We start from the raw sequence: 10234 nt of genomic DNA on the forward strand, positions 1-10234 counted from the left end.
ACTGACTATGTGTTGCAACTACCATTAATGTGTACTATTTTATAAGTATGCGTGTATGTGCGAATGTATGGTAAAAGACCAATTACTGTTGCTGCCACGTGTAGTGGATGCGTACGCCCTTTCACACCGTAGCATGCCCTTGCTACAAAGACAACCAAGTTTGCTAGACTTTAATTGAAATGACTTTATCCAATTTGCTGACTTCGACAATTCAAAGAGAAATCACTGCACTATAGTAATGGTACAAAATGGCATGACAACAGATTGCAGAGTAATTTGCAGGATAAGATATATTTATTACATATATGAATCAAAACAAAAACATAGCAAAGAAGTTTATGGTCTGTGTGTATCAAAGTTCCTTGGATGAAGAGATGACAATGTGGCCAGACTGAAGAGAGACATAAGCAGGCTTGGAGCTCTGGAGAAATACTTCAACATGTAGTGAGACACAAATTGCACCACTCCAAAATCCAACTCAAAAGGAAAGTGCAATGCCACAAACACCAGCACTCCAGGCCAAGTGTAATATACAGCCTGTAGATATAAGACAAACAAAAAAATTGAGAAAAATGACCACTACAACACACTATATGTGCCAAACAATAACCTATAAACCTCACATGGATAAATGACCAGAGTTAGGGTACATTTAAAATATCACAATTTAGCAAACACATTATGACACTAGGGGACATCTACATACTAGACCATTAGTGCCTTTTGTGACTTTGCTAATACAAGCATCAAGTGTGCAAAGTCTGGACTGGGCAAACTGTAGCAAACATTTTAACTAAAAATCATTAATGTTGCGACATTAGGCTGTAGATGAAATCTAGCACACTAAGGTGCATTTAGCAAAAGACATTGACGCAAAACTTAGAGGCATGAAAATATACTTTCTACACACATTGTAAAGGTTAAATACAGGTTGCAATGTTTTCTTTAAAAAATGAACACACATATTAGACATTTCACTATCACACCAGTCCATGTCTATTCATATTGACATTTGAACTTACCATACCTTACATCATCTAACCTTGAATAAGTAGTTGCTGGTTAGGACAGGGCACAGGAGCAGGCCCCTTGTGATGCATAATGTACTCCAACTCCAGGAGTGCCTGTATGTGTTTCAAAAGGAAGAGATCACAAACCACCACTTAGGTAAAACGTTTAGACTTTGTATTGTGTGACTTTGCCACAAATTAAACAACCAATACTTACAATGATGTTGTTATTCATGTTTCTCTTAATGGTATAAAAGGACAGTCCTTAAGTAGATGAAAGTAATGTGGAAGGAGAGTTTGTTTTTTAAAAAAACAAAAAACCTTTTGAACCAAAATTACAGAAACAAACTCTATTCATTGTTCAAACACCATATAGTCATATAGAACCACCACCAAAGTGCTTGCAAACGTGATACTTACCATCGCCATAGACCCTTTCACAATTCACATTAGTTATATTTAACTTTATGTGGCGTACAAATGTGAAGGGAGTGAAACACTAAATACAGAGTGTTAATGTGTCTTTAAGGTAGAGCCAAAAAACACCACTTTAATTAAAGTGATTAGAGCACAAATAATGAAATTATAAAAGCCTGCCCATTCTTACTGCAAGGTGTTTTAACAAGGGGTATGTAAGAAACAATATCTGATTTCTACTTACCACACACACAGACAAGATTGTCTTTAAATGCCACAGATCCCAAACAATGACAGTACCAGATTCGGCAGCAGATCCGATATCTGTGGGGGAGGGTAAACAGGTAAAAAATTTGGGAATGAAAAGGGATAATATTTATTAATTTCACTACATTCTAGAGGTCTGTATGCAGTTCCGCCTCTAAGTATACACAGTGGGCTAAATATTAAAACTCTGCAGCTAGCCAAACACTTTTCCAATAACCTTCTACATAAAAACCACTAGCACAGTACATTAAGCCATTTCAGCAACAATAAAGATTTCTAGCTCACCAACATATAGTTAAATATTTAAACATACTGAGTGCTGAGTAAGGTACAGCAGTAAACATTAGATTAAAAAACATTTGACCATCTACAGTCTATTTACCCAGAACTGTGAAACTCCCAACAACACAGAAGTGCCAGCAAGGTATTTTTAACTACCACTGTAATTAGTTAATAGTATGCCGGAGAGTATGCCGGACAGAAGTCATTAAGAGCACACAGGTGCGTACGAATTAAATAAGTGTGTTTTAGCCTAAAAGTCACCTGCCATGTTAGCAAAGTAGATTCAATGTACGGTAAGTCGAGATTTAAACTATTATTTCCGATGTAAATCATGCGCTTAGCTGTTAGTGCTGTGGCAATATTAAGGTTAAAATAGTTTTGACTATAATTATATTCCGTATAAATCATTTACATGTGTTAAATTAACATGTGACAGCTTTATGTGTGACACTATAGTGTAGTGGTTATGTATTCCACCCACCAATACTAAGTGCAGGAGTTCGAGCCCACAGGTCAACCATAAGCACAAAGCGATTTACAAGCCTCCATTAAGCATACTCACTAAAGTACAACATAAATAAAAATATGCAAGATACGCAACTTGCTACCTTTTTTTTTTTTTTTAAGGTGAAGTCTTTCAAGGTCCTGATGCGTTCGACAAGCAATTTTTTTTAGTTATGTGTGTCTATGTAGGGTTATGATTTTAATAGCACGTTATCCGTCATGCCGTTAACAATAAATGCAACCTGCCAGATTTGTCAGACCTAACACAGCGATTCAGCTGACCAAAATAGTTATTGTGCAGTTTGGTGTGGGTTTTTCAATCTGAAGTATACCTTAGTGGATAAAGAAATAACCTTGCAATGATAAGGTAATGAGTTTGACCCCCGAGTCATGCGTGTATGTGGCTTACCTTTGTTTATGTCAATGTTTGAGTGTATTTATTCCACTCTGTGACTTATCTAAGAGTGCTTTTGTATATATGGTTTGGTGTTTAATCTGCCTATATGTCATGTTGAACAGTGTGATCACTTACAACACATCAAAGGAGTTGTTGCAAAAGACTTTATTGCAAAGACATAGTCAATCTGTACTGGCAGAAGTAGAAAAAGCTAAGTGCTTACCCCAAAAAGACAACACAAAAATGGTAGCAATATTAATATACTTTTGATTTGTATTAATGAACATGGATATATTTCAATATGCATACATTTTTACTCACCATATACAAATTCTTACAGTGTATAATATGTGAAAATATTTGGAGCTTTCACCATCTTTTAAGGACACCAACTTATGAGAGAAGTTGCTGCTCATCTTTCATTGTTATTCTATTCTGTTCTCACCATCACTTGTACAGTGGCATAGCAGTTAGCCAATCCACCTTTGAAGGTTGCAAACGTGTGCTCGAGACCTCACTATTTCACTTGTGTCTTAGGGATCCTTAATATCCTTACAAGGTTTGTGTTGCTGTAAAAACTTACCCTGTGGTAATCGAACACTTCATTTACAATAGCAAAAATAATGCGTGTAAATTCCAACAAAAAGTGTACAGTTATTATATGTGTATTATTATTTTATTATATTGAAAAGGCACCATCAACTACTGTGAAATAATCCATGTTGCATATTGAGACTAATGATAATTGTTAGTTGATGAGAATCAAGAGATTTCTAATAAATATTTCAGATAAAGCCGAATGTTTGCCCAACAGTTTAACACAATTTAGAAAATTAGCCATGCACTGTGCACTCGATTCCAGCAGCCGTCATGAATGGGGAATGGAGTGTGCACTCCATTTTGGAAAGTGCCATGAATGGGGAATGGAGTGTGCACTCCATTTTGTAAACTGTCATAAATGGGGAATGGAGTGTGCACTCCATTTTGGAAAGTGTCATAAATGGGGAATGGAGTGTGCACTCCATTTTGGAAAGTGTCATGAATGGGGAATGGAGTGTGCACTCCATTTTGGAAAGTGTCATGAATGGGGAATGGAGTGTGCACTCCATTTTGGAAAGTGTCATGAATGGGGAATGGAGTGTGCACTCCATTTTGGAAAGTGTCATGAATGGGGAATGGAGTGTGCACTCCATTTTGGAAAGTGCCATGAATGGGGAATGGAGTGTGCACTCCATTTTGGAAAGTGCCATGAATGGGGAATGGAGTGTGCACTCCATTTTGGAAAGTGTCATGAATGGGGAATGGAGTGTGCACTCCATTATGGAAAGTGTCATGAATGGGGAATGGAGTGTGCACTCCATTTTGGAGAGTGCCATGAATGGGGAATGGAGTGTGCACTCCATTTTGAAAGCCACAATAGATAGGGGGAGTGATAGTGGAAAATATATCTGCCTAGCATACCAAACTGCAGTGTAGAAGCCCATACAAGCCAGGCCTCTTTACTGAAGAGGCAGCAAGCAGCATAGTGCGCTATATTATAATTTTTTTAATTTTTTTTTATTTCTGAGTAAAATACCAAATATTAATATGTGTGTTTGTTTAGCATATTTTTTAAACATTTTTCATACGCAGAGAATGCTTCTAAAAGTTTTTTACAGATGTTTGCGCTAGGTGTTTTGGATTTAAACATGACCCTGGCCGTTATTAACTTTTGTGAAAGATTTGAGACAGGAGTGACGTCAGTTTCACTCAATTGGACAAAGGGAACGCCTACTGTTCTCAAGTGAAAAAGCATAACGCCTACTTTACTGAAATGAGGTCTCATCTCCGCCCAGTCCGCGCCTACTCTCCGCCCATTCCCACCCCTTTGTTCTCAAGTGGTCAGCAGCCATCTCAAATCTATTTGCGTTGTCCTTTGAGATTGCGTTGACTTTGAGAGTAGTATCTGCTGTGATTGCGTAGCGCAAGTGGCGTTTTGCGCATCCACAGAACCAATTAGCAGATGCGTATGCATTTGCGCACCTTGATGAATCAGGCCCTTGGTTATGCATGGCTATTAGATCTACCTATAGGGTCCTATATATTCACAAGTTTTTGTTATATTGTTTTTAATGAAAAACATATCATATATAATAATTCCCTGATGAAAAAGTATAGATGACATGTTGAAATGTATAAATGATATCAGAGAATATAGTGCTATCTGCTGAATGCTACAATACTAAGGGTTGTGTTATAATAAACAACAATTGAATCCTAGATATCAGAAACCATAATGTCAATTATTGGCTACTGTAATATTTGGAGCTGTGCAATATTTAATAATAAAGTGTAGGAACCATAAAGGTACTATATTATATATTGATGAAGAAATATGATGACACTATATACATTGCCAAATGCCACAAACTTTACTAACTGTCAATTACTATTACTGTAAGTGCATTGTGATGCCCCCTACTGTGTATTCCAGGGTGTTATCCATAGCAATGATGCCTAGGATTGGATATCGCCAATTAAATATGTTTCATTGTGGGAAATATGATATATAAATAAGAAGCTTTAAAAATCACATTATGGTTGGTTTGAGTAATAACCAGAAGCTTGTTTGTTTGTTCAGTTCCTGCTGTGTTTGTCACAGTGGAACTCACAGCAATTTTATATATAAAATCTAACTATAAAATCTAACTATACTAATTTTGGAAGTGATGTTTCCAGCTAGACATCTATTGTCTAGTTGGACAATATCCAAATATTGTTGGATGAATATGATACATAACCTGTTGGTCCCACTAACAAAATGCATACAGTAAGACTCCGAACCAGAAATGCTTTCTTAGACTTCCTGCTATGCGTTCCACAGTGGAACGCATGACGGAATTAGAATTACAAACTTGTATTAAAGAATTTATAGCTAAATTTGTTGTACAGCTAGAAATGGAGTCTGGAGAAGGTGATACGTTCATTGGTGAAGTAATGGGAAATTATACTTACTGTGTAGCTGTATAATGTAGTGTTTAGTAGTAGTTTATCAACAGAAGTCTGAAACCATGTGACCTTCATATGCGTTCCAGGGTGGAACACATATTGTTTGTAACACAGTGGGAGGTGGACACATGCACTAGAATTGACAATTTCCTAAAATGAGTTACGGCTGACAACCCTTTGGCACTATATATAGTCAGGTAATTGTAATGTTGTATTATCTATGCTTGTCCTGTCTGCTGTCCAATAAAAACCTGTCTTGAAAAAGGTCTGGATGTAAGACCGAAACGTTGACTATAATATAAAGGAACTGGATTGAAAATAAAGAATAATCTGTTTTAAATGGTGAGTGCCCTCTCTATTTTTTTGAATATATATATATATATATATATATATATATATATATATATATATATATATATAACACAAAATAGATACAAAAGGCGCTAGGACACTGCACCAGTATAGTAGTATTAAAGTCCAATGTCTTGAAATGATTCCTTTTTATATAACACTTCCCCTGTGCGGGCGGCTGCCAATCCTCTGTAACAAGCGGTGTAGCAGGAATAGATCTAAAAGTAAATGAGAGGAGGCGCACAATAGTGTAGAATGGCAAGTTAATGAAGCCAAGTGAAAAATCCAAAAAAGGAATCAAACCACCAGAAATGAGTGAGCCAGAGCTTCCCACCATGTGGGTATCAACAATATCTAAAATAGATATGTATAGCTCATAGGATAGAAAATCACACACGGCCAGATGACGTTCAAAAAGGTATAAACAGGTCACACCAATGAAGATGTATGCGTACCAGAAGCCAATTGTTTAATGGCTTATCTGCAGGATATCCCGTAGACTGTGAGGATGTACTCAATCTTCAGCCACCTTTGGTTATCCCATAGGTTACAGAATGATAAACTCCAGGAAAAGCAGGATACATGTAGAAAGATATGCACTTTAGAATTACAAGTATTTGTTGAAAGATGTGCACTTGCAAATGCAGGATACTTGCAAAGTGATGATTAGTAGGTAATACAGAATGTTCACACAAAAAGGATGCAGGGAAATCAGAACTATTGCAGGAACAACTGGAACCTGGAGCCAAACCCGATCTTCAGAAGAGAAGGGTGTTGCCAGAACAAAAGGTGGCTGAAGATTGAGTACATCCTCACAGTCTACGGGATATCCTGCAGATAAGCCATTAAACAATTGGCTTCTGGTACGCATACATCTTCATTGGTGTGACCTGTTTATAACTTTTTGAACATCATCTGGCCGTGTGTGATTTTCTATCCTATGAGCTATACATATCTATTTTAGATATTGTTGACATGGTGGGAAGCTCTGGCTCACTCATTTCTGGTGGTTTGGTTCCTTTTTTGGATTTTTCACTTGGCTTCATTAACTTGCCATACTACACTATTGTGCTCCTCCTCTCATTTACATATATATATTTACATTATATATATATATATATATATATATAAACAAGATACACAATGGCGCTTTAACAAAATACCAGCAATAAATAGTATCAAAGTCCAATGATATACAAGAGTCCTTTAAAAGTCCTTATAAACACTTCCCCTGTGCAGGCGGCTGCCAATCCTCCATATACCAAGCGGTGTGGTGTGGAAATAATCTAGAAAATAGTAAAGGAGGAGTTGCACAATAGTGTAGTATTATATTGGAATGTCAAAGGTGCATACTAGACCACACAGGTCCAAAACACAGTTAATCCTTGTCACCAATATTAAAAGTAAACCAGAGAACAAAGTGCAGTGATTAATCCAAAAATCACCCCAGCCACTCTTGTGTGTATATGTGCGTACCAGAAATAAGATCTTTTAAGCTTATCTGTATAGATGTCCAACGGAATGCTGAAATCAGGTCACACACTCTGCATAAGAGGACAAACAGCTGGATGCCATCTCCCCAGGTCTCAGACCTGGGGAGAAGGCAAAACTCCCGAAAGTTGGCGAAATGAACGGCAGTGAATGGAGGGGGCAGGGCTTATCCGCATAATTAAGCCCCACCCACTCCAGTTACTGCCGTTAATTTCGGGAGTTTTGCCTACTCTTCCGTGAGGACTCCCCGAAATCCGGGAGCCTCCCGGGAATTCCGGGAGAGTAGGCAGGTATGATTTAATGTGCCTGAGACTGTATATACCTCTATCCACATACTTTCTATTCCTCTACCTTAACTTTTCCTCATTCCTGTTACCCCTGGCTTATCTCCTTTTACAGACAACATTACCTTCTAAAGTAACATATATATATATATATATATATTAGAGATGCTCAGGCTCCGTTCCCCAAGAAATGAACACACCCGAACTTAGCAGATCTGAGTACCGTGCCGAGCCGGCTCGTTACTTTCGCGCACCCTTGGAATTGAAAATGAGCCAAAACGTCATTTTTTCATCGTTGGATCTCGTGAGTGTTGGATTCTGTAAGTACCAACCTCCACGGCGATCCAGCTCCGTTTTACAGAGGGACACAGAAGGGGTAGTACGGTTCTTTTCAGTCTCTAGTGCAGTTGGGCAGTGTCATGGGTAGAAAAGAAAGAGAAGGGATAGCAGTGTTCTTCAAAGTCTCCAGTGACACTCAGGAGAGCTTCATTGCTCCATTGCTAATTTTCATTGCTGAAATAGAAATAATAGGGATGGCAGTCTTGGTCTAAAATTGCAGTCAAATTGTACGGTGTTATAAAAGTAACACACAAAGAGGAGAGCTTTGTTGCTCCATTGCTAATTGTCATTGCTGAAATGCAAATAATAGGACTGGCAGTCTTGGTCTTCTAAATCTGCATTCACATTGTATTGTGTTATATAGGTAACACACAAAGAGGAGAGGTCCATTGCACCATTGCTAATTGTCATTGCTGAAATAGAAATACAAGGGCTGGCTGTCTTGGTCTAAATCTGCAGTCACATTATACTATGTTATATAGGTAAAATACAAAGAGGAGAGCTCCATTGCTCCATTGCTAATTGTCATTGTTGAAATAGAAATAATAGGGCTGGCAGTCTTGGTCTTCTAAATCTGCAGTCACATTGTACTGTGTTATCAAAATGGATTCACAGCAGTACACAGAAGAGAAGGAGCACCAAACAGCGGCTGGTACCAGTCATGATGATAGTAATCCCTCTACCTCATCTGCTAAAGCCTATGTTAAAGTGCATAGTGTTTTTAAGTCAGGGAAACAAAAATGCAAAAGAACACATTTTGCCTTGGTAACGAAAAAAAACCCTGTATTCCAGGCAAAGTTATCTGCAGAAAAAAATAAAATTGCCAACATGCCATTCTACACACGCAGTGGCAAGGAAAGAATGAGACCTTCGCCTTTCTCTATGAGTGCTTGTATTGCAACTGTCACTGAGGCATCTTCTTGTAAGGTCAGTCATGAACAAGCAAGACATTGTCATTATGACTACAAAAGTGGTGTCCAATTACTTTTACATGTAAAAGCCGAGCTGGAACAAAACAGTGGGGCATTAGAGGAAAATGTATGTTCAAATTCAGAAATGACACAAATCCCTGAGGAGAGTCTATCCATGAGTGCTATGTGTAAGTCTGACTTTACTGATAGTATACCCATAAAGAAGGCCCCTTTCAAAATTTCTGCAGATGTGTGCATGAATGCAGTTTACAACAATTGACTGTTAAACAATCCTCTGCAAGAAGAAGCAAGTATGAAAGCTGTCACCCAGTCGCAAATCAGATCACAGACGCCATGGCGACAATGCTAGTATTAGGTCTGCGTCCAATATCCACTATTAATGCAGCTGATTTTAGACAGTTACTTCAGGTCTTGTGTCCCCGTTACCAAATTCCATCATGACACCATTTTACTAGAAAAGCTATTCCTCACCTCTACCAGAAGGTTCGTAAAAATGTAATTATTGGGGGCGTGGCTTGCAAGCCAATATGGCCGGACGCATATGAGAGAGGCTCCGGTCGTTTAACAAGAAAACAAGAGACCCGACAAGAGAGAGGAAGGGAATTGGGACACTCCAGCGCTGGACAGTGACTCCGCAGTGTTCCAGGTCCCTGAATAGGAAGGCACAGTCTCCCCGCTGTCGGCGGTCAGCTCCCCCCCAGAGCGCGCTTGGGCGCCATTAAGGAGCCTGCACAGACCCTACACAGACAAAAGCACAAAGACACAAAGGACACAAAGGGCACGGAAAAAGTTTCAGTAGTGCTGTCAGAACTTCCAGCTTGTCTGTGAGGATCAACCTGAAATAGGGCTAATTGATTATAGCTTGCCCCCTGCAAGTGCCCTACTACCTGGAAGTTGAAATCAACAGCAGCAGCAGCCAGAACGATCTTAGCGCAAACAGCGCTTTCAGAGAAGACAGGAAAGGAGAAAAAA

The 10234-nt window shown here is 38.6% G+C and overlaps 1 long non-coding RNA gene across 1 annotated transcript; it reads right to left on the reverse strand.

The window, feature by feature from the left end:
• Positions 1–346: 346 nt before the first annotated feature.
• On the reverse strand, positions 347–1802 carry LOC142157739 (uncharacterized). The gene is made up of 3 exons (XR_012692595.1): positions 1672–1802; positions 1043–1124; positions 347–537 (listed from the first exon to the last, which is right to left on the reverse strand). It is a non-coding gene; the product is annotated as an uncharacterized LOC142157739 (long non-coding RNA).
• Positions 1803–10234: the final 8432 nt, after the last annotated feature.

The sequence above is a fragment of the Mixophyes fleayi genome, chromosome 5 (genome assembly GCF_038048845.1).
Source record: "Mixophyes fleayi isolate aMixFle1 chromosome 5, aMixFle1.hap1, whole genome shotgun sequence".
In the NCBI taxonomy this organism is placed as follows: domain Eukaryota; kingdom Metazoa; phylum Chordata; class Amphibia; order Anura; family Limnodynastidae; genus Mixophyes; species Mixophyes fleayi.